This window comes from Anser cygnoides, chromosome 1, assembly GCF_040182565.1.
Source record: "Anser cygnoides isolate HZ-2024a breed goose chromosome 1, Taihu_goose_T2T_genome, whole genome shotgun sequence".
NCBI classification, from domain to species: Eukaryota; Metazoa; Chordata; class Aves; order Anseriformes; family Anatidae; genus Anser; species Anser cygnoides.
Window position 1 is genome coordinate 139,201,828 of NC_089873.1, and position 6,244 is coordinate 139,208,071.

Here is a 6,244-nt window from a genome sequence, read left to right on the forward strand (position 1 = left end):
GTATACCTTCACACTGAGGTATCTCTGAATGTGAAAAATATAAAGAGATAGCTTACACTGTACGGATTAGTAGTTTATAACCTGAGCATACCTAAAAAATTTATCCTGTATTTTTAAATAGAAGCTGTTTCACAATCTACGTGGCTTTATCTACCAACTAGCTCATGTTGTCAGGTATCACCGAACAAGTATCAGCTTTACTTATGCCTTCTCTTCCTACAAGGATGGTTTACAATAAAAAATATTAAAAGTGTGTGGTTCATTTAATCACTTATTTTGCGAGTGTTTTACTTATGTCAACAAAGAACAAATTGTTTTCAGCTTCTGGTATCTAGAATGCAGTATGCAGCATAAATTATTCAAATCAAAGCAACATAAATCTTTGTACAGCAAAGGTGAAGCCACAGAATTCCTGGCTGTGTTACATCTTTGGGTAGGACAATGACCTCTAATCAGAACTCCTCAATACAGTCCTTACACTGAAGATGCCAACTTGCCACTAAGGACCTGATTATCTATAAATTTATGGGAACCTGCAATAACTGGTGTTTGCCTCCTGATAATGTTTTCTGACACATATCAGGAGATTCAGCTGATCTGTGTTAGAGATTATTGTACAGAATCTGCAGTTTATACAGGCAATGAGTAGACAGAAGGTCCATTTGAGACCTTTAGCTATAGAGAAGCACATAAGGAAAACTGTTTCCATAGAAACATGCCCCACAGCTGTAGTTAGTATAGGAAAAATAGTTTTATGATTATTTCAATGAAGTTCTACCTTTTGTTTTCGATGCAAAATGTTTACAATAGGTTGCTTCATAGTATGATGTCAGTGTAGCTGAGGTCTTACATGTGAAATTCACCCCAAAGTGAAGGAACCCCACATTTCTCTCATGTGTTCCTAAGAGTTTTATTAGATTTTGTGTATAGTGTCCCCAGCAGAATGATTTTTCCATTAAATAACATCGCTTTTCAGTATTTATTCTCTGTACAATAAATGTTTACTTCTACATCAACTCACAGCATTGTACATAAATTTCTCAGAAATTCAAAATAAAATGTACACGACCAGATAAGCTTCCAACAAATCCAGGAGAAAGATGTCCAGTGATTCCAGGAGGAGGTGAGTCAGGCCCAAGGAGAACTACAGGAAAACAGAGGCTGAGCATGAAGAATTTGCTAACATTTTGGCAACATTTTCATTCCATTCAGATAATTTCCAATTTATATGGAAAATTTCTTACCAGTTCCCTGGAATTAACAAGGTCGGTAAATCTCCAAACTAGTTAATCCAAGCTATTTTTAGGAGAGATTTTGCCCTGCTTCTTTGCATGTTTGCAAAGGCACTGGGAAGGATCTGTTTTATGGTGGTAAGTAGACAGATCCATGCTTCCAGCTAAGATTTTTTCTCCCTCTCATTTCAAAAATATTAGTTAACAAGGCTGCAGATTTCCCCTTCCTTCCTGGAAGATTTCATCAGCTGCTACCATGTACATATGCAGTGCACAGAGTAATATGATGCTTGGAGTTTTTCTTAATGAGTCTGAAATTAGTATAGCAGAATTGCACCCAAGTCATGCTACAAGCAGGGAGATGCATGATTTTGGGCATAAATAAGTGAACAAGCCCAATATACAAGGATTCAACACTGAATGTGTTGAAGTCTGTTGGCATGCCAGCTGTGGCACAAGTTTTGTGTGTTTATGGTAATAACAATGGTTATTTTCTTTCCTCTGTCATTTCCAAACAGGATTAGGATCAGGTCCTCCTTGACAAATTTTGTGTGTGGACTTCATAACCACGTAAAACCCATGCAATTTGGATGGATATCCATCTCAGTGTCTCTGAAAGGCACATTTTCCAGAAGCCACATTCTGCACAGTGAAGGAAGCCAAAGCCAGATACAAGATATTTGGAAAGCACTATGTAACAGCTCACAGGGGTGGAGGGAAGGAGGGAGGGAAGGTTGTTGACCTAGGTAAGTTCCCCCCATGCTGCTGAACAGAGCTGTGCTTCAGGGGTTCCTCCTGCCCACCAGTGGTTCGCGGATGGTGCTAAGTTTAAGGTCAAGTGCTTAAGTTGGTTTTGAGAAGCGGATGTTGTCAGTACACTTGAGTGTCTCAGCCTTGCTTCAGAAGCAATATCCTACAGTCCATTGACTTAATAGATATTAGGTTCATAAAACTCAGGTGTCTGATGCAGAAACTGATTTGTGGAAGATATAGCATTGCTGTCTTTTTGGGTAAGTAACTCCAAAATCTAGCTCCTTAAACTACGGGAGAGGCAAGCAGTGGCTTCATATTTGCTACTTCTATAGAATCCCACAACTGCACTATAAGAAAAGAAGAAAAAAATTGGGTAACATTTCATGTACCATTTTAACAATAACATATTAAGACTATACCAATATAAACTGGTTTGTCTACAGAGGGTTTGTAAAAGTACCTCAAAACAAAATAACTTAACGACCCACAGTTCAGTAAGACATAATTGAATAATTCACATATACCAGACAAACAAACACTCCCACATGCCTCCAAAGTACCTCCAAGGAAAAGTTTATTTCCAAAACAGAGATCACTAGCTTAGTCATTTTCTTTTCAAGTTTGCAATATGACCCGGCTTGGCTCCTCAACAACTACAGCAAGGCTTCAAGATGATTTTCCTTGTAGCGTTTAATTTGCTAATGGGATTTGCGTGCACACTTCCAAAGAAGTATCAAGAAAGTTGGCCTCATTGTTCATGATGGCCAGACAAGGGGAAGAATAATTGTGTCATACAGAATCTATCCCTGGTCTCCCCACAGAGACATAATTATGCATCCAAAACGTAGAGAGGTGGAAGAGAGAGATTAGATTCCACCTAAGTCTGAAGGATTAATCCCTATGTCAATTCTAATGGTACAAAAGACCCAAGTATAATTTCCTCTTCTGCCTTGTGGTATACCAGATTGCAGAAGATTGCATGTATTATTTTAAGGTTATCCAGAGAAAATTTCCCCGGGCTTTCCTACAAGGACTTTTGACCACAGTACGGCATTTAAGGGGAAGGGCATTGGAACAGTTCGACAATAGGACTTGAGGAGCACAGGAAGCAAGTTCCAGAACAGGCAGAGATGATGAAAGGGGGAGCAAATTCACGATGCTATCAGAAGATGATGGAGGAAATCTTGGCTGGATGAAAGGAAAAGGAAAAATTCCCACTGACTCGGTGGAGCCAAGAATTTCCTCCAAGAGGGAAAGTTGTGCTGAGAGGGAGAACTTCCATTAAAGAGCAGGAGTCTGAGATGCACCAGCATGCTAACTACCACACTTTCTCATGAACTGCAGTGCCACGAGCCAACACCAGTATACGTGCGGAAGAAGAGACCTGCAGTGGAAAGGGTCAACGTAAACAGCTCTTGCTTCTGGCAGAATCACCCAGTGTAACATTTCAACAAAAGATATAAACAGAAACAGCTTTGATTTGGGGGACTCTGAGTGGGGACAAGGCACAAGTTTGTTCTCACTGCCAGCTGCTAGGACTTTAGGAGATGGGAGGTAACACTGTGAATACACCCAGCCTGCCCAGGAGCCTCAACCATGGATTTGGGCTTGTCTGAATCTTGTTCATGTCACAGGGAAGCTAGATCTGCAGCCACAGCTGCTCTAGCCCACATGGCTGCTACGTCAGGGCTCAGATATCCTTGGCTGCTGGTTTCAGGGGGTTCTCATTTTGGTATGTGTGTGTGTGTGTGTGTGTGTGCTTTGTTTTCTTTGTTTTCAGGACACTCATGAAGTGACTTTGTTCTTAAAATATTTTACACAAGAAAAAGAAAGAAGAAGGGGCTCTGTAAATTGCATCAAAAAGCAGCAAGTATTTCTAAAGCTTCTGAAAACACTTCAAGCTCTTAGGCAAAGCTGACACAGCTAGGGGCTTCTCAGAAAGCCACAGCAAAAAGGGACTTTACCCCTGTCAGACACATGGGACAATCCCTCGCTACGGGGAGAGATGGGAAACGGCCAACAAAAGTCATGGTTCTCTCATCAAGATTTCTCCCTGCTTTCTATTTTGACTGTATTGCAGGGGTCCATTTTTACATGCTGTTTTTATTGTTTTGTTGATGGTTTTTGTTGTTGCTGCTGTTGTTTGCCGTGCTATCCAGCGCATGACTGAAGAAGAGAGAGAGAGAACAGGGAGAAGCAAATCCATTTTGCATCAATAACAAAACATCGCATTTCTAAGGAAAGGAAAATAACTGCTTTTCACAAACAAGGCTGTGCCTGCTTGCCTGTTGGCTTGTTCAGAGCAGTTATCAAGCCAAAGGAGCCCTGGTGATCATGCTTTGCCAGCACAGACAGAACAAAGGGTTATTAAAAATAGTATAAGCCTACGACATATGTTACCGGTATTAAAATTGATGCACATTCCTGCCTATTGTGGGGAAAGCCAGGAGCTGGATTTTGTCTTGAACAAAGTCAGAAAATAAAACTGTTTCAGGCTCATTACCTCTAGCAGGGATACATATGTGTCTGCGTGGGGAGGAGAGGCTGGGGAGAGCAAGGTTGGGTTTGGACAAAACTCAGCCAGTTCTCCCTCAGAGTAGATCTGGCTTGACACAGGAACTTCTGCAATAAGAGCAATAAGAGAACTGTCAAAAAGCAGCAGGATCAGACCCACAGCTTTCAGACCCAGAAATGCATTACATGAGACATTTTAGTACCAGGTACAAAAACCAGGTCACAGTGGTTGCAAACAGAGATTGCAGCCAGAAATTAGGGTCCCTCTGCACCAGCCACAAGACAAACGATGGCACAAGAAGGACCCCCTGCTTCAGAAAATTCTCCCACCTAGCCTTGGACTTCTGTTGCACCAGAAACCAGCCCCATTCGATGCAGCCCACCACGATCTGTCCTCACATTGCCCCCCGAAGCATGCTCACCTGGCATTTTGCATGGTCTGGGAAGCCTCACAGGCAGCTGGGTTTGCAGTCTCGCTCCATTTCTGACCTTACAGTTCCTGCAAAGCAAAGGAACTTTTTTGTAATGCTCGCACATTATGCGGGGATGGCACGCTGTCAACACATGCAACATTATGGACAGGAAAATCCAAATACAGTTTGCAAAGCCATTGGAGGTTTTCCACAGAGTACTTGCAAGGGCCTCTCCTAATTGAATTTGCCAAAATTCACATGAACTCAGATTTAATCCAATCAGTTCTACATCACATGTCTTTCAACATTGACAAAATATTTTTTTCTAATTGTGACTCTCTTGTGGAACCAAATTAATCAGAAAGGGACTTAAATGAAAACCAGTCCAGATTGTTCTACACTTTAACCTTACATCTGTGCTTAATTAGGATGCTCAATTTCCCTAAATTCAAGTCATAAAATGGAAGTAATCTGTGGCCTGTTTGTCAGTCATTACTGGGCAGCAGACCTGCAAATCAAGGCTGGCTCAAGCACGCAGGATGCTGTTCAACATGACCATGCAGGGAAGTATGGGAGATGTGACCGTGTGGCTGGCTGGAAAGGAATCAGGAGAAAAGCTCACCGAGAAAGACGTGTGAATGACCTACATGCTGGGAATGGGGCTGAGCCTTTAAAGAAGGGAGCAAATGAATGCAGAGAACAGCTGTGACTATTTAAAACTCCCCCATTCTGACTGCATGAGGCTGTTATGAAAGGCCTTATAATAATTGATACTGGACAGTGTTTTCAGCCACAGAAAAGGCAGCACTCTCCCTCTTCTTCATATGAAAGCTGAATTCTTTGGCCAGAGAGCTGAAAAACCTCTTAGGGCATAGCTTGGTCCTGCACACCACACAGGTCACCTTGCTCTCTCCTACTTTCCACTGATGCAGTTGTTTGAGGGGCTGTAGTGGGTTTACATGGCAAGGTTTTGGTAGCAGGGGGCCATAGGGGTGGCTTCTGTGAGGAGAATCTAGAAGCTGCCCCATGTTAGGTAAGGGCCCCACTGCTGACCAGAGCCGAGCCAATAAGAAATGTAGTTTTGTGCCTCTGTGAGAGCATACTTAAGACAGGGAAAAAAAAAAACGCTGCGCCACACAGCAGCTGGGAGAGTGAGAGGAGTGAGGAACAGTCTTGCAGGCGCCAAGGTCAGTGAAGAAGGAGGGGGAGAGATGCTCCAGGTGCCAGAGCAGAAGTCCCCTGCGGCCTGTGGTGAGGACCATGGTGAAGCAGGCTGTCCCCCTGCAGCCCATGGAGTACCACGGTGGAGCAGGGTTCCATGCTGCAGCCCGT

The 6,244-nt window shown here is 42.7% G+C and overlaps 1 long non-coding RNA gene across 1 annotated transcript; it reads right to left on the reverse strand.

The window, feature by feature from the left end:
- Positions 1 to 948: 948 nt before the first annotated feature.
- Positions 949 to 4,999, reverse strand: LOC136789749 (uncharacterized). The gene is made up of 3 exons (XR_010828675.1): positions 4,922 to 4,999; positions 4,489 to 4,607; positions 949 to 1,144 (listed from the first exon to the last, which is right to left on the reverse strand). It is a non-coding gene; the product is annotated as an uncharacterized lncRNA (long non-coding RNA).
- Between the last annotated feature and the right edge of the window lie 1,245 nt (positions 5,000 to 6,244).